Below are 24,889 nucleotides of genomic sequence, written 5' to 3'. Positions count from 1 at the left end.
AGCTTTAAGCCCAGTCAGGGCTCCGAGAGGCCGATATATTCTCTCAAATGTCTTCTTCCGTCACTCAATTTGCATGAATTGCAAGAATAGATAGTTCACTGATAGGCCAAGGGTGAGGAAATATGGTCCTGGTGTTTGGCTGCCATGTCGCAGGCCTGTGTAGGTCTCCCCTGCTTGACCGGGTGAAGAAGCTGTGACCAGGACCTAGGTCAGAGCTCAGGCTGGCCCTAGGTAGAATCTTTTGGCCCTGGGCTCCATTCTCCAGGCTGCCCTGTCACAAAGTGCCCAGGACTGGGTGCTGCAGGCCCTGGGAGGTCCCCTTGCTTGGCTGGATTAAGGGCCGAAAGTCAGAGCTCCATAAGTCCCAGAGGTAGAAAGCACCCCGATTCTCCACACCAGCATCAGTAAAAACAATTTTCCCCTTGGAAAAGCAAATAAATCCACCTATGAATCTTCAGACATTCAACTATCAGCCATACATCACACCTCAAAGATCTGCAATCATAAATCGTACCACATAAATTTCAATTTTGCACAGAGCTTTAATCTCGTACTGGTTACCATACAAAGATCTGTTCTCAAAATTTCTCCTACATAGTATTATACAGTAATAGTTCTCCACATGGTTCTTGTATATATAAAAACAGAGTTTACATGCAGAAGGGGCTTCACATTACAAGATATCAAATATACATGCATCAACTCCCTTCCCACATTTCGGCACAAAAACCTTTTAACAATTAAAAAGACAAAATCACAAATAAATTTAAAAATGGAGAAAACACAAGACAATACACATAAGTCTATTTAAGTAGTGCTGGTCCGTTGTGATCATTGAAAATAATATGTGATGCTTTACAAGGATAATCATCTTCCATAACTCAAAGTCAGGTGGATCCTGCACATAAAAAGTACGTTGCCGCGTTTCAGTGGAATTTATGATATGTTGCCACTTTCTTTGGGACAGAAATTTAAAAAAACACAATCTCTCATACACGTTCATAGCAGAAAGTGTTGAAAACCATTCAGTGAGGTAAAAGACTCCTGTTGAAGGCCACCCAATACAGCTATTTCAAGTCTTCTCGTAGGTCATCTTGAAAAAAGAAAATGCTTCCACTCTGTCACAGAATACCTAAGACAGATTTCATCCAAATGGAGTCATCCATTCAGGATCATCCGTTCAGGATCACCGAGCACCAACAGCAAATCTAAAGCTACAATACAAAAAGCAAAGAACATAGAGAACTTAGACAAAGGAGAAAAAAGAAATATTAATCGTACCTCAGAGGTCCCCAAAATAGCAGTAAGAAAACCCCATGCAACCGGCAGATACAGGTCACAAATAAACACCAAAGAAAACCAAGCTCTGAAACAATAAAGGAGAAGAGATGATCTCTTATTAAATTCCACCCATTGGCGCATCAGAAGGCAATGGACAGACAATCACCAAGCAGTAGGCCACAAGAGGGGGATCAATACATTTGAAAGGACCAAAACGGAGACCATGAAGCCAGGACTTCTTCAGGTGATATCAGGGTAGGGGCCGGTTGGGGGGGCAAAGTATTGGGATAAAGCCAAGAAAGTTATGTCACTATTAATTTTGGGGAAGTGGACAGCAGTAATTTATCAGGGGGTATTTAATTTTTTCTATTGATCAGTTTGAGAATAGGAGAAAATGCAATTGATCCATCAATTAATCTCAATTTATTTAGTCTTTGAAGGTTGATACTGGAAGGGTAGAAATAGGAGATGGCGAGGGAGAGAGTGAGGGTGAGGGTGACAGAAAGGAAGAAGTGTGGGAGAGGGAAAGTGGGACGGCAAGGGATAGGGAGAAGTAAAAGGAGAGGGAGAGTGAAAGTGACAGTGTTGTGTAGTTCCTATACATCTATATAGTATCTGCGCTTTTAGACAACATAAACTGTGGGAGTGGTGTCCAGACTGAATCCAGACACCCCCACCGGATATGTTCACCTGTATACCAGCTAGCTCACAGTGCCACTATGAACTCCTCTTACCAAGGAGCAAATAGTTTTTAGCAACTATCGAACATGACAACCCTGACCCCTCAGGGATCGTGGAAACAGTACAGTACTTTTCGCTCAGTCACTCATGCTCACTTGGTCTCAGAGAGATACACAGAATAAAGGGTGGGGACATTTTCAATGGGTATTTATTGAACCAGCGTCATTCTAGTGTAAAATATGTGTGCTGCAACAACTATAAGACATATACAGAATTAAATGATTATAAGCACAAACAGAGTAAATGGATGGTAGATTATTACCATAGTGCTAAAACAATGAATATATGCAGGCATATGAATACATGACAGTAATAATGAGTACTCCTATGATGCTTACCCTAACTAGATGTACCTAAATGTACCTAGCTTGCATGTAGGTGTATAACCAAGAATGCCCCTAGGATAGAACCAACACCATTACCTGGTGTGAGAGAACGAAGGACTCCGTCTTGGTATTGAGATGGAAACCCCGCGAGGGATGTCAGACCAATGTGTTCTGGAGTATCTGCATGCAGGAACCTCAGCGCCTTGCGTCAGTGTGTCAGCATGGAAGTCTTTCTCCTCTGCCTGCCCCAGCAAAGATATGGTGCTTATATACCCAAAAGGTACCCTCAGGGGTTCTACCTTGCTGTGTCATGTCAGCCACGGATGACAAAAAGGATGACCCTTATACATAGTTATTATGCAGAAGATGCAGTAGATGGTTGTCCTGCTGTGTTTCTGAGAATCCTCCTGCATAATAAATGAGGCTAGTTTTCAGAGAAAACCCCACAACATTTATGCAGCACCTAACTAGTTAAAAGGTCAACACAAACCCGCTATGTAGGACAATAGCACGGTAAATGTGGGTGAAAGGTTAGGTGACTACCCAGGCCTATATTGGGGTACATTACAATTCAAAACAAGAGGGAAAGGGAACTACTGTCAGACATTGAAGGCATGGACAACAAGAAGGAGCTGATGTAGCGCACACTGATTCACAATGTATGCTATGGTATGTTATGGGATTTGTAGAGCGCATGGCTTTCCCGGCAAAGGGATGTCCCAGTGCTAATTGTCAGAGGGAATGGTGCAGGAGAGGCTACTGCTCACTGAAACAGCAAGGCCTTTACTGCCTTTCTAAAGGACAAAAGGTTAGAGATGTTCCTGATAGAGAGTGGCAGTGAGCTCCACAGAGTCGGTGCAAGCACCTTAGATGAGCACTCTCCAGCTCTAGATCTACGGAACCGCGGCGCACGCATCAGATGCTGGTCAGCAGAGGGGAGAGCTCGGTTTGGAATGTGGTGATGACATAAGTCGCTAAAAATTACTGGGCCTAAGCCCGCCAGTATTTTATGCATGATACAAAGCGCTTTGAACTGGATTCTGCTCAGTGGGCTACCAGTGGTGGCGGCGCAGCACACCGGAGGCAGGACTATACTTCGGTAAGGTAAGTAGTGTTCGCACTGCCGCGTTCATGGTGCGCTGGAGCCTATTAATCAGAGATTTATTAGAGCAGAGCAAAAGACTATTGCAATAATCCAGCCTGGCCAAAATCGTGGCTTGAACTACCAGCTAGCGAATATCGGGATCAAACAGACCCAAAATGGGTTTGAGGCTGCGCAATATGCCAAAGCACGTCCCTGCCACAGACTTGGCGTGTTCCTTGAAAGAAAGGGCATGGTCGACCCGAATGCCGAGGTTTTTTAAAGCCATTTTTGGCACAGGGGAAGTACCACCATATGCTGCCCCAAAGATGAGAGTCTTTGCCTAGTAAAAGGATTTCAGTTTTTGAAGAATCTTGCTGGAGACAGTTCGCCTCCATCCAACCCACTATAGCAGTCAGGTCCTCCTGGAATTTATCAGCATCCTGTCTGGGGTCCTTGGTGCAGGAAAGGACCAACTGCGTGTCATCTACATATGACACCAGGGAAATGATGCGGGTTTTTGCCAACAACGCCAATTGCCGAACATAAACATTGCACAGGGTTGGACTCAGTACCGACCCCTGAGGAACGCCACAGCGAAGGGAGTGTGTCTGAGATTGAAAGGGAGGAGAGATAACCTGAAAAGACCTACTGAGCAGAAAGGATGCAAACCAGGCAAGAGCTCTGCCATTGATACCGATCTCCTGCAACCGAAGGAGCAAGATGTTGTGTGAGACCGTATCAAAGGCGGCACTGAGATCTAGTAAAATAAGTGTCGACATACTGCCTTCATCCATAAAGGCTCTTAGTTGCTCCGTTACTGCTAATAGGCCTGACTCTGTGCTGTGTCTCGGTCGGAAGCCATTTTGCGATGAATCCAGTATGGAATGAGATTCCAAATAGTGCGTTAGAATGGTATTCTCATAGGATTCCGTTATTTCAGACAGAAACGGAAGTAGAGAAATTGGGAGATAGTTCTCCGGTCTTGCTGCGTCTAACAATGGCTTCTTTAATAAGGGAATGAACTTGGTATGTTGCCAGGATTGCGGAAACTCTGCAGAGGACAGGCAGAGGTTGATGAGTTCCAGACAACTAGAAAGAAGGCAATCATGGAGTTTATCAAAAAGTTCTGGTTTGAGGGGGTCTTCTGGACACCCTGATTTTATCTTGGTAACCAAGGCCTTGAGGCCATCCATTGCGATGGATAGGAAAGCGGAGAGAGAGTAGATCTCACTCCCCATGAGATTTCCCCTCATCAAGAAAGAGGCACCGCTCTTCAAGTGGAAGCTATCACAGATGCCCGCCACCTTATTGATAAAATAGGCGGCCAAAGTTTCACATTGGTCATTAGAGGTGATAGTGCTTACATCTGTCATCGGTGATTTCACCATGTCCTTTAATAAGGTAAAGATGGTTTTAGCGGGGTTGTTACTGGTGGGGTAATCCTATTAGCAAAATATGCAGCTTGAGCTTTTCGGATCTGCTTATGATAGATTTTCCTGGCAGTTTTACATTCTAGTTTAGCAGTAGGACTATAGGCACGTCTCCAGGTACGCTCTAGAACTTTACATTTTTTCCTATCTATTGTGAGTGACTCGTGAAACCACTCTTGAGACCGAGCTATCTTAGGATAACTCCATTTGGCTGGAATGCACTTGTCTAAAGCCTGGTTGATCCACTTTCCGAAACTGCTGCTAGATGTCTCAATGTCCATGGACAGAATGGGTTGTGTAGTGGCGAGAATGTTTTGGAAAGTTGGATGATTTCTACAAGGGGCGTTTGTATATAGCATTGCGTCGAACCTGAGTTTTGGAGCCTATAGGGTGCAGCGAGAAACAAATTAGATTGTGGTCGGTCCATATCATAGGTAAGGATACCGGAGCCTCGGCGAGCAAAATGTTAGATAGTACTGGGTCAAGAAGGTGGCCTTGCTCATGTGTAGGCCCAGAAACCAGTTGAAGTAATTGGCAAGCTGCCAAACCGCCAAGAAAATTGTGAATATCCGGGTCATTGTCAGACTCCAGATGCAAATTGAGATCGCAATAATGGTAAAATTGGCCAATGTAAGTGCTAACCTACTGACCGCGTTGATTAGGGCTTCTTTTAAATGTTTGGACGTCCCCTGGGGGCGGTAGATCAACAATCCAGAATACGAGAAGTTGTCCGTTAAGGCTATTCTAAAAATGGCACTTTCACAGTCCTGGATGGTTTCCTGATTAAAACTGCAAGTGTAGCTATCTTTATGGATTACTGCAATGCCGCCACCTCACCCCGTCCCTCTGTTCGGATTCCTCATAGTGGAACCTGGGGGCAAGGACAGGGCTGGGATGGCGACAGAGTCTTGTGAGAGCCAAGTTCTGTCAGGAATGGAATGTCCAAAGTGTATTCGGACAGCATATCATATACTTCAGCAAGGTGTTTAAATAACGAACGGCAGTTAATACTGCCGATATTAATGTGGAGTTGCAGTCAACCTATCGGGGCACACAGGCGATATTGGGGCTGGAGATTGCAGTGGCTGCAATGGAATGCACCCACTGAAGGAGACCAACGATGGGACCAACACAAGGACATATTCCTTTGTTCCGCAAGTAACTCCTCACGCGAGTATATCAGCCTATACCTTTTTGATAGAGGCCTTACTTATGCATGGGAAACATATTACAATAATCTCCTTCAACGTATGGGGATTAAGGGCCTCATGTAGGTAGCTAAATACCGGTCGGTAACGGACGAAATTCGGTAAATATCCCGTTACCGACCGGTATTTAGGCATTTGAGGTGTAGGAGGCATGATTTAAGGATTCGGTAATTTACCGAATCGGTAAGGGATCGGTAAAATACCGAATCGGTAAAATACAGATTCGGTAAATTACCGAATCCTTAAATCATATGTAGGGAGCACTCAAGTGAGTGAATTTCAGTAGTAAGGATTCGGTATTTGACACCAACTACAGGTTGATGTTAAATAACGAATACCTTTCAAAAAGCTAAATTTGGCTGCTTTAAAAGTGCCATGTGGCAGACATACATGCCCTTAGGGCATGTATGTGCACCACATGTGCACACATGCACGAATCAGGGGTGCAACAGGGTGTCAATGTGACACCCTGCCACCCATGATTATGCTTCCCCTATTACCGATTCGGTATTTACCGAATCGGTAATAGTAAATGGCTTCCCATTCATTCCTATGGGCCTCCAGGCCCATAGGAATGAATGGGAAGGGATGCATTATTACCGATTCGGTAAATACCGATTCATAAATACCGATATTTACCGAATCGGTAATAATTACCGATTGTTTACCTACATACTATTTACCGATTCATAAATACCGAATCGGTAAAATTCGGTATTTATGAATCGGTAAATAGTATGTTACCTACATATGGCCCTAAATGCTGTAAGAAATTGGGTTGCTGGTTGAGGGGGTGAAACCCTACTCAAGCAGCAACTCTAATCTTGTTAGGGTGAAGTCACAGGCAAATCCCAAATTAACCTGTGCTCAATCCTCTGGTATCTTCACACAGAGCAATCAGACTTAAATTAGGGGAAATATGTAAAGTATTTATGGAGCACTTCAAACAGTAATAAAGTGAAACAAAACGCAAGAAAAATCCAAGACCAATTTAGAAAAATAGAGTAGAGAAAAATGTAATAAATAATTTAAGACCAAAATGACAAAAATCCAATCAGCATAACCGGAGATATGCAATTTTAAACATTTAAGAGAAAATAGTGCCAAAAAAACAAATCGTCAACTATTGTTATCTGGTCACTCGGACCGGGACAAACTCACAAGTTCATGTCGACCACGATCTAGCACAGCCAGGATACAGGGATTAAGTCAGGCCCACTGACAAGAGTACTTTAATCCTGGATGGGGAGCGTTGCAAGATCCCGCATTTAGTCTGCATCATGCAGCTGAGGCAATAGAGTTCCTGGTGTGGAGATGCATTGTGCAACATCGGTTCCGGGAAGCTGTGAGGCTGTGATATGAGGAACTCTATTGTCATCGAGGATACCGTTGACGAGGGGTTTGCAATCCTAGATTCTGCATTGACGATATGTTGCACAAAGGCTGTTTCTGAAGAAGTTGCAGAGCTTGAATGGGGAGCCCTGCTTTGTCGTCGAGTATGCCATTGACGAGGAGCTTGCGATTCTGAAGTGGCTGTAACGGAAAGTCTTGCGTTGGTGATACGTCACGCAGCGGTTCCAATGTGTATATTTATGTGCGTTGCGCTGCGTCTCTGTTTCAGAGATTTGGGAAATGATGCATCATGCTGAATCGGTTCTGTTGGAACCACAGTTGAACTGGCAGATCACCTTAAGGCCCTCTTCCAAGGGTCCAGGATTGGGGTGGCACCACTTGGGACGATAGGACTTACAGCTGGCAGAGTTCAGGTGCTGGGTTCAAGGTTGTTAGAGCCATCTAGCCCCTGTAGTCACTCTGGTGGTTCTGAGTTCAAGATGTAGGTCAAGCCTTTCTCACACAGGTTGGGAGGGTGGAAGGGTATCAGGGCAGCATAGCAGGGAAGCAAAATGACAGTCCTTCTTGCTACAAAGCAGCACAGTCGTCCTTCTTCTGAGTCTTCCACAGGTCCAGATGTGTACTGAAGAGCTGGGGATGTGGGTTTATTATTTGTACCTGGAGCCCACTTTGAAGTAGGAGAAGGTTCTGGAGGTTTCCACCCCCCTCGAGTGTCAGGCATTCCCTTCTTCCCTGCCCTGGCCCAAACTTGTCTGGAGACACAAAAGACTAGTGAGAAACCCTTTGTGAGTGTGTTCAGGTAGGGCATTTGTGATGTGCAAGTGTGGTAGGTGACAACTCCTCCCCTTTGTGAAGTTAAAGTGGTAAAACCTGCCAATACCTAGCCTCCCTCTGTCTTACTGTCTGAGAGCAATACAAAAAGAAAAACTACCAGCTGCACCTAGTCATGTGGCCCAGGGACTGGCCGCAGGCACCTAATAGTTAGGGCTATAAAATGGCAAATTTCTAAAATTGCACTTTCAGAATTGTGACTCAAAATACAACTTTGCCATTAAAGAAGGCTTTAAATTACAATTCTTTAGACACCAAACTCAACATTCCTACCTGCTCCCAGTTGGAAGTTATTACTTATTAAATGTAATAAGGAAACTCAGTGCTATCTATGAAGAGGTAGGACTTGCAGTAGTGAAAAACAAATGTAAGAGTGTTTCACTACAAGGACGTGTAAGACTAAAAAGTACATGTCCAACTTTTTAACTGCACTGTGCCCTGCCCTCTGGGCTGTTCAGGGCCTACCCTAGGAGTGACCTATATGCATTTAAAATGAAGGTTCAGACTTGGCAAAAAGTTCATTTTGACAGGTCATAACAGCAGTTGAAAACTACATGTACAGGCTTCAACGGCAGAACTGAGACTTGTTTGAAAGACCTACATAAGTGGGTGGCACAATTAGTGCTGCAGGCCCACCAGTACCCTTAAATTTAAAGGCCTTGGGTACATAGGGCACCACTTTACTAGGAACTTGCAAGTAAATTTAATGTGTCAATTCGGTATATGCCAATTCTACCATGTTTATGGAAGTGAGCACAAGCATGCTAGCATTGGCTAACAATGGTAAAGTGCACAGAGTCCTAAGGCCAACAAAAGTGAATTTCAGCAAAGTGGAGGGCACAAGGTGAGAAGTTTGGGGGTGACCCTGCTGAGAGGGCCAGGTCTAACAAATGGTGTGAGCAGAAGAGTGAGGGTGTTGCAAGTGTTAAGGAGACAAAATGGAAACATTTTCTCCATCCAGGAAACACCCTTTCTGCACTAACATATATTGGTAATCAGGTCCTGTTGTTTTGCCCCATCAGTTTGATGCGTAAGCTAAAAACAAAACAAAGTGGGCAGGAATTCTCATTGGACAGCATACAGGATTCAACCTGGTATCAATACATGAAAATAAAGAGGGGCGATTTATTGTTATTATTGGAATACTAAGATAAAGGGGGGTCTAGGTCTAGTAGCAGCGTGTGCACCGAATATTCAACAAGAAACATTACATTTCGGATACAATAGCAGAAGCCACAAGACCCCTTATTAGAGTTAGAGATTGGATTATGATTCTAGATTACATATTAGACTGCTCCATCCATGAGAAGGAGGGACCACAGTCACGGGACTAAGATGGCTGGCTGAGATTGGGCTCATAGACGGCTGACAAGCTACTCATCCTGAGATAGTAGATTACTACCACTAATGAACTTGACTCCAGTCCCATGCTGGGATAGATCTCTTTTAGATGGAACAGGAGGACCTCAGGGATGATTTAAGATTGTACATGGGGTTATGTCCCTGACAGACTATGCCACTGTCACAGGAATTATTTGATGAGATGGTCTGAACAGGCCCAGTCCCTCACAGCAGGGTCAGACCGGCTGTAGCGGGCACTGGGCATTTCCCCGCTGGGCTGCCAGGGTGGGGACCGGTTTTGGGCCTCTGGGGGGGCCGTTGTTAGGCCTCGCCTAGCAACGCAGCGCATGCGCTACTCGCCGTGGCGAGATCTATTGTCGTCGGTTTTGTGTTCGGAAGGGGGACAGGAGCTGTGCACGCACCCGGACAGCCTGGCGATGTGCACGTGTGTTTCCTCTCAGATAATTTCAGCTGCTGCTTGTTCTGCAAGTGAGGCGCACGTGTCACTTCAACCGTGCCTTCAAGTGAGCAGGCTTCTGCGCCCGGACAGGCAATGTGCACGTATGGTATGTTACTTTGTGTGCAGTCTGTTTGATCGTTTCTGTGTACATTGTTTTGGGAAACACCTTTAAAATAATATTTTAACAAAGACGGTGAAAAACCGGACTATTTACGTTGCATACACTTCAGAATGAGATGCTACCGTTGGAATGAAAATTAAACAGGGGGCGAGAATTCTATACATGCTTCCTGTGGCACTGCCCCTTTAAGAATGTAATGTCTATCTCCAGAACAACTATCTACTCTATGTTTTGAAATCCTGCAGTTAGACAGAGAAGCTGTCAGGCGGCTACAAACACTCTAGGCAGCTGTCAGCGCTTCTCTCCCTAGTTACTGGGTTTGGCTGTGAAGTGCGGGGTCCCACTCACTTAGAAGTTGGTTTCACCCTGCTACTCTGCTGTGCTCGGGGGCGTGTTCGGTGGGATGATACAAGGGTCAGATGAGGAGCCGAGAAAGTGAAACCTGGAGCTGCCAGGCGCAGCGTCGACTGGGGAGTCAGATAGAAGAAGCCAGCTGTTAGGCAGAGGGGAAATCAAAGCAGACACAAAGAAAATGGCGAGTACGAGAGAAAAGTAACCCTTTCTCGCTTCTTGTTATGTTTCTTTAACAAGTTGAGCCCAAGACAGGCAGTTATTTGCACAAGGTACAGGGCTCTTCTATTTCCTCCTCTGTAGAGTATCAAAGCAGCCAGATGACAAACACAAGTCTTTCGGTCCCGTGCTCTGCAAGATGTTCTGGTGAGTGCAGTTTTCATTGCTCTAACACTTACCGATTTATTTGGGGCTGTGCAAGCGGGTCAGAAAGCGACCAGCCCGGTTATTTGGCTTCTGCTTGTGCACATCTTCAAAAGATTGCACTAACGGATGCCAGTTAAGTTTGAAAAAATACTGGGAGTGAGAAGCTTGCTTTCTCTGTAACCTTTGGTGAAGACGTTCTGTTCTGCAAACTTCGTTAAAGGTCTTAGATGAAAATGCAGCGTGGGGCACCCTACTACAATCAATGCAAGATTTTCGGGTCATTATACTTTGTTTTTTTAGCTATTCTTATTTTTATTTTTTTAAGCAAAGGAAATATAATCTCAGATGGTTCCCTAGTAGTAATTACTGACAGTGGGTGACCATGTCGACAAAAATGAGTTTGTGATTGGGGAGGGAGTTGTATTTAAGGGATGCCCTTGTCAAGGTGATAAATCTCAACATTCAAACATGAAATGCACTCCGGTGGGTAATAATCGGAGGATCCTCCAGCCAAGTGAGGTGAAAACGAGACTAAAGCAGCGATGGTTAAAAAAAAAAGATAACTTAATCAGCAGATGTGTATATGCATTCTTGCATATATTCTTTTCAAGGCACAGAGGATTGTTTTCTGTCAAGGGCAGTACAAACGCACCAAGCTGCCTTTCAAGTGCTAGTTCTACCATGTGAGAGGTAGGTAGGGCACCCGTAGAATTGGGGAACCCAGGACTGTATATTAGTTCTCATATGGGGGGATTGAGAGGAGATGAGTGGCTCACATCTGTCTAGGCCACAAAGGTCAGCTCACATCTGAACAGTAGCAGGCACTGCACATGGGGCCGGCCACGCTGTATTAGCTATGAGCAGCAGACACCTTGGTCCCACTGCACAACTCATTTCAACCCATGTGTGCGAGTATATAATTGCGTTTGAATAAATAAAAGGCATTGTCATTTATAATGCCAATAGCTCAAACTCTCTCAAATGCGAGACCTGTTGCATTGGTCGGCAACAGTAACAAAATCTGCCAAAACCGCCCCCAGCAAACAGCTTGGCTGCACCCCCCACACCCTAAGGGGGGCCGGCCAAGCAGTTTGTCAGGGACGGTTTCGGTTTCCAGTCCGGCCCTGCTTTACAGTGGTGCCTCACCTCACAGTCGCTGAGGGACAAGGTAGCTGGCCGGAGGAGAAGAGAGGTTGGAGGGGTACACAACCGAATAAAAGTGTTTCCAGTTCATAATTACTTTGGGGAAACCCTTTTAATGATTGTTTGAAACTCGAAGCAGTGGCCAAAGACACATGCGTTGCTGAAGTGGCATGACCTAATAACTTAACACAATACAGCAACGTGGCTTTAAAGAATTGCAAGACCAACTATATAAACCAGAGCTTTTTCATAACATAAACACAATCACAAATAGCATGGAGGCAGCTCACAGGGGTCCGAAGGGAACTCTGCAAATTAGAGCAAAACAAAGCTGGGTATTCTCGGAAAAGGATCAAACTGAAAGAAGGAAATAAGGCCAGGAAAATTCTAACCTCCAAACTGAGGAGCTGACAATCGCAGGGCCCAAATCTTAAACATCAAAAAATGCGATGGGACTATGGTCACTAAAGATCATGATGTATGAGATAAATTCATAGAATATTAAAAAGTTTGATACCCAAAGGACCCAGTTCAACAAAGTGGTGCTTCCTAATATCTGGAAATGATGGGACTGTCACAGCTATCAATAAAAAGAGTAAAGTTCACAACAGCTAATGACTAAAGGTGAGATTATCAAAGCTATCAATGACCCACAGGGAATAAAACCTATGGGCCTAGATGGGCTTCCTCTGAATTACTATCAAACCTTTAGCCAGGACTGATTAGCCTTATGTTGAAGGTGCACAATGAGACAGTTAGCTCAGGGAGGGTTATGCACATTATATCCAAGGCCTGGATTTCAGTTCTCCTCAAAAAAGACAAGCTTCCTGATGAATGCAACTCCTTCACTTTTAAACATTAAGGTAAAATCTACGCCAAAATAGTAGCCAACTAGCTGTTTGAGCTCCTATCAGAGCCAGAAGTATATCACAACCCTATGGGTAACATTTGGGTCAACAGCCAAGAATCACGACCTGTTAGTGTGGTTACACAACACAAAAGGATTGATCTCTCTCTCCTATGCTGCTTGCCCTATATCTAGAGCTAAAATCCCAGTCAATCTGAAATAACCAATCAATTTTGTTTAGGTGAAACTGAGCTAAATGACTTCATGTTATTTCTTTCTGTATAGGAGGATGGGTGAGCTCCCCATACTAAGTCTGTGGGAGTCGACTTATACTGCAGCTTTCTCACAGGATCTTGCAAGATACTATGGGCCTTATTTATGAAGGCCTGCATCATTTTTGCACCACCATTGCGTCACCTTTAGTGATGCAGTGGTGGCGTAAATAATGCGCCACGTTGCTCCATATTTATGAAGTGACGCATCTAGGCAGATGCATCACTTCATAAACCCCTGGTCAACATTATATCTGCGTCAGGTACAATGTATACAGGGTGGGTGTTCCCCCGCAAAAAAAGGGTCATAGGAGTGACTCAGTGAAATCTATACGTTTTCACTGCGCAACTTCTAGGACAACAATGAGTCAAAACCTGGTGACGCAGTCGCAGACACTCTTACCTGGGGATTGCCCCCTTGTGAAAAGAACATTGCTGGAGTTGCGTCATACTTCCGACACAACTCCAGCAATGCGTCAGTTGTGTCCCGACAGATACGTCAGTCATACTGACGTAGCTGTCATTCAGTGCAACATGATGCGTCATACAGTAAATATGACGCATCAATGGTGTCGCAAGGAGGACGCACTGTGAAGTGTGGCATCGCTGCTTTCATGCAGCGATGCCACACTTCTCAGTGTGCCCTTCTTGCGACACCATTGATGCATCATATTTACTGTGGTTAAGCTCTGTCGGTGGCCGTCCCTTTTCCTGGTTCTTCCTTGGGAGTAGAGCACTGCTTTGGCTCTCTGGCCTACTGCCAATTCCTGATGTCCTTCCCCTCAGAGGCAATGTGTTCCCTGGTTGCGTTAACCATGTATGCAAGTACCTTCGGGATGGTGATGGCTCCACTGATGGTGGAATGGGATAAGGGAAGAAAATTCCTGTGCATTTGGTCTCAAACATCAGAGGAGTTTGGTCCTCATCATACATCAATGTCTGCTTCCAAAGGAAGGATTATTTTCCCTGGGATATAGCACAGGTGTCTGGATTACCTTAGTCTGAATTTACCAAGGATATTTACATATGTTGAACGTTCTTAAAGCCTTGGATATTCTTTCGACATGTCCCTTCAGGTCGCTTTCCGAGGGTGCCATAGTCTTCTGTGTGCTTCAAACCCCTGACAACACTCGAAAGATGAAACTCGCCATGTGCTGCTATCCAAGGACGAAACTCTTACTTTGCTATGAATAGCTCTTGCGAAGTTGTGTATTGTCACGGTGTGGTTAACATCAAATGTATCGAAGAGATGAGGGTACTGGCCGGACACAAACGCATTATATAAAAAATGTATGAATCTAGCTTGCTTTTGCCTTTAAGGAAGGTAATTTCGTTGCTAGATGTAGTCGGAGCACAGTCACTGCAACTGCTGCAACGATTGCGTCCTGCTGGTGGTGCAAGCTCCCCGACAGGGTGACATGCTGATCTCTTGGTGCTTGGGCATGCATGAATGAGTCTGTCTCTCAGGTTACTCGACTGTTCAAAAGCACAGCTAGTTTCCGGCATCGTCGCTCCCCCAGACTCCAAGGTATAACAATGATATCTGATGATGTTACTCGTTTGATTAGACAAAGGGTCAAAGGTAGGGACAAAACTGGTGTATTCAGCACTAAATGAGGGGTGTTAAGAGTATGGTTGTAAGCATGGCGAACAACTTATTTGGTGTTTGATCTTTCTGCCAGGATTTCTTGTAATAGGGTTGCTTGTGTAGTAGGCACTTTGGTACTGCTGCAATTAGAGCATAGCTGCCACTGTTGCTGCAGGTGGAGTTGCACTGAGGTTGAGAGCACTGAGAGGTCCATTCACTATGACAGCGCGGTACTCTACTAGCCCAAGAGCAGTCAAAGGGTTCATTTTCCTTGCTTGTACCAGGGGACCCTGGCATCCTTGCTATGCTATTGGCTGCAATGACGTATACGTAAAGAAATGTCCTACTTGAAGATTGTCTCTGAAAGATCTTGGATAGAATGATCCTTAATGGAAGAAGGAGTTCTTATGCATTGGTTTCCGGTGTACAGTAGTGACATATTGGAACTGGTTCACTTTAATTACAAGATCCGTGAATGAAATCTCAGTTGTGCTTGATGTCCAAGTAAACACTTGATGAGGGTCTTGTCCATTGATCATTCAGTGAAGATTGTCATTTCCATATGGATGCGTTCCCAAATGCAAAAACATAATCAGCGTATTGTTTCCAAACACGCAATAGGGCCGAGAGGGGTGCAGCACAGACCACAGACTAGCTTGTTGGTGTGGAAAAGGCCGCTTTATTGAAAACAGGTGCACTTCACATCAATATTCCTTGGCCTGCGCCGTACAAAACTAAGCCTCGCTAAATATTATCCTCCTACCTTACCTCCCTCCCCCTCCCCCTCCCCCTCCCCTAAAAGTGTTCCCCCCTCCAAAACATTTATAAACCCCCAAACTTGCAACTTTTAAACCTGTCTTCACCTAACTAACTAAGTACACTCTATGCTCTTTCCCCTTCCTACATGCTCCCAGAGTGACCTTCCCAACCAATAAACAGTAACTGCAAACCGCTGTACCCACCATTACCCAGGAAAAAAACGCCACTCAGAAAAGTCTGGGCATAGGCTTTTCTGACCCCCCCTTAGGACTACTGACATTTCGGATATCTGCCGATGCCTAATGCCCTGTCCAAAACATCCTTCACCTGCACTATGTATAATTCCATACCATAGCGGGACAGATGGACCCCGTCTTCCCTAAAGAAGTAGACCACCGCATAGCGCAGCTCTGGATGTTCCATCCTACCAAAACCCTCCTTGCTGCAAAAACTTCTCATATCTCTGTTAATTTTCCTCCGTGTGCTATCTATGGCAGCTGGTCGCTCCGCCCCCCTCCAATACCTCCTGGGAATAAACTCAGACCATACTACATGGCAACCTGCCCTCTGCTGCCAAATTTCCAAAAGGTCCCTCTTCATTTGCTTCAGCAAAGCTAAACCCTTACAGGTCACCAGGTCGTTCTCCCCCAAGTGAATAACCAAAACATCCGGGCAAATCCCGCCTCTAATCGACCTGTTCGACGCCGGCAACAACTCGTGCCATCTCATGCCACCTTTTCCCTGTCAGTGACACTGAAACAAACTAGGATCCAACTCCAAATTCAAACTGTGATTCTTGTCCCATTCATAACGCTCCGCTCTTTTCACAAAAGAATGCCCGATGAGAATGGACAATCCCTCCGATGCCGGCCCCGCCACCGCACCTGAAAAGACACATATGTGAGAACGAGGAAGGAACATCAGGCCTGTCCCCCAGAGCCCCGCATCCTGATTTCCATCGCCCCAGGTGCATCAGCTCTTCCCTCCCCCTCCACTGTTTTGCTGCGTCCGTTGCAGCACCTATGCGGAACGAATGGGTCCCAAACTGCCTGGGGTCCTCGCTGAGACCTTGCAGGGTGTTCCTCAAAACCCAGATGAGTTGAGCCGCCGTCACCTTGCCCCCCTCCTCCCTGCAAAAAACCTTCCCGGCCAGCTGGCTAACCCCGGCTGCCAAACTCCTACCCCAGGCCGCAGGGCATATCTCCTGTTCCCCTACCGGCCCCATCACCACCCACATCCCTGCTCCCCATTGGTCCGTCTTTGAGCGCTCCAGGCGAACTGCCACCTTCCTGGACCGCAGAACCACCTCCCCCACTGAAGCCCTCGCGTCCCCGTGCACCCAAGAGCTCCGAAACCCAGAAAACCCCGAAATACATCCACGACATCAACGTGGAAAAGAGCACTATTTTCTCGTGGTTGCGGCATACCTGAGGCAGGAGCCGTGTACAGCGAATGAGCAAGCCCAAAGTGATGGGCCTCCGCAGCCGGGATCCGCTACCCCTTTCCCGTGCCCAGTCTTCCATTAAACGCATGCCCAGCTCGCCGGCTGGCGGTGCGTACCCTCACCACAATTTTCCCATGAAGGCTATGGCCGACAGCTTGCCTGCCATCGTCACTTTGAACAGGCCCCTGTCCATCATTGCAAGAAGGAATTGTACCACCTGTTCACCCCTTCCCCAGGGGCTGGCATGCCGCGTCGCACCACTCGCCAAGAACTCCTGCACACCTGCTCGTAAGCCCTCCAGGTTGATGTGGCCACCGAAGCTCTTACCAGTTGCACGACCCTTTCTCTCCTACCGACCACATCTCTGCTGGCACCGGTGTCTTGTATTCGTCCGCCTCCGTGGCTAGACCATGGAACCTCTGTCACTGTGAACAAGGCAAAGCATCCGCAATGTCATTGTCCACCCCCGGCACGTGTCTGGCTTGAAATAGTATATCATGTTCCAAACAGCGCAGCACAAACACCCGCAACAACTTGAGAACCTGTGTGTCCCTGGCTGATTGCCTGTTCACGACCTGCACCACCGACATATTGTCCACCTTGAAAATCACCCTCTTGTGTGCCAAAGCCCGCGCCCACACCACCACCGCCACCACCAACGGAAAAAGTTCCAGAAACGCTATGCTTCTCCCCCGCTCTTCCAGTGTGACGGCCATTCCTCGGTGCACCACTTCCCTTGCCAGTACAGCCCAAAACCGCCCTCCCAGGCCGCATCCGAAGATATGGTAACATCCCAGTCCCAGTCTTCCACGGGGGCCATTGGAATTCCATTAAAGTAATCCAAAAATGTTCTCCACATGCGCAAATCCGCCTTCGTGCCTGCCGAAAAGCGCATATGGTGATGCGGCAGCCGAGCCGCCTGCAGAAGGTCCGCCCCGACTGCACCACCCTGCACGTGAAATTCAAGTGCCCCAGTAGGACCTGTATCTCTTGTAGCGTCACCTTCCTTTTCGCCAGCAATGTGTCAATCAACAGCAGCATGCGCCCTTTTTTGTCTGCAGGCAACGGGCTTCCATGGCCACCGAATCGAATTCGATACCCAGAAATGACAGCACCGTGCTGGGTCCCTGCGTTTTCTCTGGCGCCAGGGGCACATCCAGGTAGCCCATGAGTTCTGTAAAACTGTCCAGCTGCTGCTGGCAGTCCGCTGAACTGGGCAGTCCCACCAAGAAAAAGTCATCCAGGTAGTGCATCACCGTCTCTTTGCCTGTGTGCCACTATAAAAACCCACTGCAGGAAGGTATTGAAACGCTCAAACAGGGCACAGGGTATGGAACACCCCATGGGCAATGCTTTGTCCATCAAACGGTATACCCAACAAGTGATAATCCTCCGGGTGTACCGGGAGCAACCGAAATGCCGACTTGATGTCGCATTTTCCTACGAGGGCCCCCGTCCCCACCATCGCGACCAGCTGCCGCGCCACATCCACGGAAGGGTAAGACACGGAGGAAAGCTTGGTTGCAATAAAATCATTCACTGATGCTCCCTCCGGCCAGGACAAATGCTGTATCAGCCGGTATTGGCCGGGCTCCTTCTTCGGAACCACCCCAACGGGAGGGATGATTAGGTCCCGCATAGGGATATCCTGAATTGGGCCCGCCATACACCCTTCCCGTACTTCTTTGTCCAATTTTTGCCGCACCACTGTGCCATGGGTCTTGGCTGATTTCAAATTCTCGGCCCACCTGGCAGCCCGCGAACCCCGTACCCCAGGTAGAAACCCGCCCAAAAACGCAGCTGCTGCAGTCCCGCATCCTCCGTCTGAGGGTAAAATGCCAACATTGTGCCGAGCTGGTCCAGCCTAATTGGAGTAAGAGCCTTTGCCCAGATGTCCCTGTCCTCCCCTGCCCCCTCTACCCCCTGGCTGCTGTCCCGCCTGCGCATACTGCTGTCTGTGCCCGCTGATTCCGGCCCCCCCAGCATTGCACCACGGGATGGTGCTCTGCGCATTTGGAGCATTCATGCCTGAACTTGCAATATTGGCGGGCGCAGTTACCTTTGTTAAAATCCCAGCACGTGCCCACTGACCCTCCCGCAGTGGCTCCTGCCTGCCCCACCCCCCCACGGGTGGGGCAGTTCAGAAAGGGGCGTGGTGCTAGCGGAAGGCCGCTCGCCGTGTAAATCATCTTCCCGAATTTGGCCCCCCCATGGTCTGCTGAAGGAAGTCCGCGTCAATCTCCCCCCACTTCGCCTCCAGATCCTAGGCCAGCCGCGTCCTGAACTCCTCGTCGTAATGGGACCTGGCGTATCCCCCGTATGGTACCTGCTCCCGCCTGATCACGTCCATGTACTTGAACAGTGCGACGGACCTGTCAGGATACTTCTCGCAGTACACACTGGCGAAACTCAAAAATCCCGCCGACCAGTTCTCGATATTCATCGGCACCCTCGGCCTCTGAGCCAGCTCCAGCTCCTCTTCCTTGGAGCCCTCCTTCGCTGTCAGCTCCCTATGAAGGAGCTTCAGAATAGCCACGTACTCGCCCTTCCAGATTTTCTCTTTGGTCGCCAGCGTCAAATGGGCCCCCAAGGGTTTTCTGATGCCCATATATGGCAACTTATTTACAGGGATGTCATGGCTCTCCTTACCTTGTTTGGGCATCCCCCCTTCCTCCTTCCCTCCCCCCTGACCACCCTGCTGACCCCGCAGACCCTTCCACCGCCGGCACCGCATCCCCCCCACTCGTGTTGTCCATACTCGCCGACTCCGGCACCACCCCCGTGTCCTTCACATATGCCCCTTTGCACAATCGCACTCCCCCCTCCTCCCCTCCTCCCCCCACCCCCTTGCATCAGTGCCCACTGAAACCCTGGCCTGCGGGACACCACCCGCATTCGCCACCCCTGTGTGCCTCTTCCTTTCGTCAGGGTCGGCGTCCGCACCGGATCCCGCCGCCTAACCAGTCGTGAAGGTGGAGCCATCACGCTGTCTGCTTTTTTCAACCGAACTACACCACTCTGTAAAATACTAGGTACATTGTTAGTCACAGCTCCCCCCCCCTGTCTGCCCTTGCTCTACAATTTCCCCTTCTTCTGCACTTTCTTCATCATAGTCCAGCAGTAACGGGCCGTCCTCTTCGGACTCCAGCCCTGATACCCCTGCACGGCTCCTATCTTACCGGCTTGGCCATGGGCCGCCCTCCGCGGGCTCCAGCCTGCTCAAGCCTGCCCGCTCCCTGCACATGCGTAGTCCCCCAAATCTACACTATCTCTCCGCTGCCCTGCGTGCTGCTCCTCGTTGTGCTGGTCATTGTAATCGGACCAGTGACCCCGTCCCCCAGCAGCCGCATCGACCCATCGGGTTGAAGCCACCGGGACAAAGTTTCCCCTCTTCCTGGATGCTGCTACCATCAGGTCCTTCGTGGGAGCGCGGCCGCTCACATAAGGCAGAGCCGGCCCATCCTCTCGGGGGGTTGGAGCTGCATGAAACTCTCCCGAGCACCTCACTACACTGTCCTGCCCAAAAGAAAGTGGAGTCCGACATGCCGGGGTTAATCCTGCTCCCCGCGCTGCCACTCTCCAAACCCTCCCCCCGTGAGAACCCCCACCCCTGGCTCGCCCGACACACTGGAGGAATGCCCCCCCACCGCAATGGAGTGGCCCGCCCGCTCCTGGCTCCCCCGCCCCAAGCGCCCCACACACCCCCTTCCCCCCTCCCCATCGCTCCACTCCAAAGACTCCAATTCCCGCCGCACCTCCCCACTGGCCCGCGCCCCTCCTCCGGCCCCCTCTCCCCTCCCACCGCCCCCCACGGCTGCCTCCAACCCACTGCGTCCGACCACCGAGTGCGCAGGCCCTCCGGCGCCCTGTCTAGCCATCTCCCCACCTCTAATAGTTGCTTCGGCCCCCCACGTGCCCCCTCTGGGACCACTCTCTCCGCCCCCTCCCCTCCACTCCCCCCTTGGATCGGCCAGGTGAGCCCTTCGCCCCCGTGCTGTCCCCCTTCCCTCTCACCCTACCCTCAGACCCCTCACTCGGGGCCCCTGTGGTGGACTGTGCAAGGGCCCCATGCCCCCCGCCCACCTCCCCTGAGGCTCCTTTCCGCCGCTAGACCCCCCTGCCTCCTCCCCTTCCTGCTCACTATCTATCAATACTGGGGAGGCCTACCTGCTGTCTACCCTCGCGGTGGTGCGCCCCCCGCTGCCCGGTGCTCGACACTCCTAACCACCTGTTTTGGCCTCGGGCGTCCCCGCCCGCCTGCATACACCTTCAGCGCCCGCCCGCCCCCTCCCGGAACCTCAGTGCCGGCCGCGACACCGGGCCCTGCCCCGAACGCGCTTCCCCAGCGCGGCCACGTGATCAGTGCGGCTGCGCCCCCCTGCCTCCGCACTCACCCGTTTTTGTGCGCACAGCGGCTCACAAGCCATAACCGCCGCCGCGAAGCCACTCGCCGCCCTCCTAGGGGGCTGCACTTTGATGTCGGGCCACAGCATGTCCATGCGGCCCGCGTCCTCCAGCACCCAAAGCGCCTCCACGACCCTGGGATCCTGTAAACCCGCCATCCGATCACCACCAGGAAGACAAACGCACGCAATCTACAAAGTCGCTAAGGACAACTTTGCGCTATGTCCCCAAATTTGCCCGAAATGTCACAAATTGGCACCGCTATGCCCCCCAGGCCGGCTGTCGTGTCACAACCACCAAAATGGTGGCTGGTGACACGACAGGCCGGTTATATGGCCTCCAGCCCAAAGGTAGCCCAACCACCAGCCAACAAGCCCAACTGGGCTCCGGCTGCCCCCCCCCACCTTCAAACCCCCTCCCCCCCCCGGGAGGTGCAAAGCCCTATTGAAGTGGCACAGATTGGAATAACGATGGACAATGTTATCTTCAAACTGTCTCACAAAGATGCATGCTGGGAGTGCAAATTGACAGACTTTTGTAAAAATAGGTCCTGCTCAATCTTAAAGTAATTCCTGGTCAGGGCTACCAACCTAGGGGCATTCATTCTGGGAGCACACTTCAAGATGATTCGTTTGTGTATAGTGTGCAGTGATCCTGAGGGCTATCCGAGCTCTGCAGGCAGAACTAATAAGAAAAAGAAGGTTTGCAGCATTCTAGGAAAAGTTAAAAAAAAGACGACAATTTTATAACATTTTATTTTATTAAAATGTTATAAGACATGGGAAAGTGGAGGAGCAAAGAGAACATTGGCAGTGATTGCGCCGCTTTACCAGTAGCCGGATACCTAGTTACACGCAGATCCTACCGAACACATAGCAAAGGATAATGTAGGTATAACATAAACATGTGCAGACCCAGAATTCATATATTCCGTGAATACAACATATTTGACTCCGTCAGTGCAATGCTTCTTCTATAGCAGTAGACACCCATTGGGCTTGACACGAACACCATTTACACGACATCGGAGGGGTGCTGGCTGGCTTGGCTGTAGAGTTGAGGATGTATAATGTTGTTTCTGCGGATCTGTAGCTCACAACATTTGTCCTTTACCTTTTTGCTGTGCTAAGCATGTTTATTCTAATGAACTGATACTATAAGAATATTCTTCTCTGCTTTAAAAAGTTGGTGAGAGACAGCTTGATTGCAAATTCAGGTTGGGCGAGACAGGACCGTGGCAAGGACGAGGCCCGGAATGCAGCAAAGATAGCATTGCTGAATGCAGGTGCAGATGTGTGTCCGGTAAAAACAGAGGGGCAGATTTACAAGCCCCTTGCGCCACTTTTGCGTCACTTTTCCAATGTTAAAAGTGACGCAAAATTGACGCACGGGGCTTGTAAATCTGCCCCAGACTTTCTAACATTTCAAAGAGAAATGCACCTATTCTTGAGCGCAGCATTCAGTTGCTGTTTTCTTGTCTTACTTTCTGTTGCTTGAGAAGTATTGCCAAGTTATATGTTATTATTCATGCTCCCTCTTGCCTGCTGATTCTCTAGACATTGCCTTGCTTGCCCGACGGAGATGGCTCAGGAGACTATAGGGTTGGCTTCTGTGCAGGGATGGATACCATATGTGCAAAGTCATGTAAAGCCTATTTGTGTTTGGTGGCAAACAAAGAAGTTGCCTGGGTTAGGACTGTTGTGAACCGTAGTGTTGCTTCATAAGAAAGAAATAAAGAAAGCAAGAAAGCAAGCAAGCAAGAAAGAAAGAAAGAAAGAAAGAAAGAAAGAAAGAAAGAAAGAAAGAAATTTAGAGTGTTGAATCTAAACTGATGTCTTTGGAATCACAAAATATGCACGGAATGTGGAAGGGAGTGGAGGTTAAAGGGGGACAAGGAGACGGGAGGATGGAGAGGGGAATTGGGAGGAGCAGATGAGAAGCTTCAGGTGCTGGAGGGTCATGTTTCGCCAGGGGGCAGTTAGGGCTTTGAAATAGAGATGATCTAACCACTGCTTCCAGTGTGCACGGTTGTACCCACTCACCTGAATTTAACCAAATCATGCAAAATGCTTCTCCTGAATGCCTGGACCGCCCAAGAGGTGTTGACTAAGCTTTGTTTACCCTGGTCGCTGTAGACCAGAATGGTACCTTAGTTGATTGTATGATAAATGATAAAACCACCACTTGCCTTATTGAAACCTACACAAGCTGCTCTGCTTTGAAAACATCTAATTTCGCTTCATTTCCTTTTTATGACTTCTCAATAAATGCAGTCTGTGAGAAATTGGGCTTTAGGATGAGGGGGATCAAAAGCCTTTGCAAGCAACAAACAAAATCCTTGTCAGGGTGAACCACAAAATCACTAAATTAATCTGTGGTTAAGTCACTGGTGGCTTAGCACAAAAACAATCAGGCATACCTTAGTGGCACTGTGTACATATTATGCAGCACATAAACAGTAATACAGGATAAACTCAACACAAGAAAAATCTCAAGCCAATTTAGAAAAATTGATTGTTTTAATTAATAATCTGATACTAAAATGACAAAGATCCAATCAGTAGAAGTGGAGATATAGAATTAAAAAAGTTTAGTTAAAACACTACTAGTGTGGCTGGTTTGCAGGAGAAGGTGCTGGGGCATAGAGCCCTAATCCCAAAATTCTATGTTTGTTTCTGGCCCGCTCTCATCACTGCTGCCCTCACCTCTGGCTCCTGGTGGGATACTTACTTTCTATAGAATAATGACCTCTTGGAAGCCAAACTATACTCCACCTGTCCTGGAACGAAGCATTCATTTACTGTTTTCTTGTTTTACTTTGTGTTGCTTGAGAAGTATTGCCAAATTATATATTATTGTTCATGCTCCCTCTTGCCAGCTGATGTCCTAGGGCGTGGGCCTGTGTTCAGAGTAGCCTTTAGCAAAAACCAAACTTGTCTTGATCTGTTCTACTCTGGACACTGGCTGTCCAATTTGCTGGCACCTCCTTCAAGGCTTGGCAAGGTCTTGAAGAATATACCAATCTCACTGGCTGTTATCTGTCTGCGGTTACCCTCCATGCATTCACCGAATGGGGGCAATTTTGTGACTATCTAGTAACCACTAACTGAAATAATAGTTGTCGGCCAAAGTGAATGTGACACTGTTGTAGAGACTGCACATCATGAAGCAACCCTTATGAACACTGTTTCCCCATTGGCATGGCATTACACAAGCACCGATATCAAAAGGAAAATGCTCTTTCCATCTCTGGGAAAAAAGACTGTCCTTAACTGCCACAAGACTGGGCTGGGCTCTGCTATGTCAGGTATGTGGTCCTTACCATGAGACACTCTGATATTCAGTGCCTTCCACAACAGTGGGTGTGCTCAAGGTTTCTGCAAGGGACAGACTTTTTCCATTCATTTCCCCAGGCCATCAAAGAGACATGCCATAATGCTCAGACGCTGGAAGCAATAGTCAGAGCCACTGCCATTTCTTTAGGGCTGATATTGTGCAGGATAGAATGGTCCTAGGCTATGTCCTAGCAGCCAAAGGGG

Source organism: Triturus cristatus, chromosome 3_2 (genome assembly GCF_964204655.1).
Source record: "Triturus cristatus chromosome 3_2, aTriCri1.1, whole genome shotgun sequence".
Lineage (NCBI taxonomy): Eukaryota > Metazoa > Chordata > Amphibia > Caudata > Salamandridae > Triturus > Triturus cristatus.
This window is presented reverse-complemented; position numbering follows the sequence as displayed.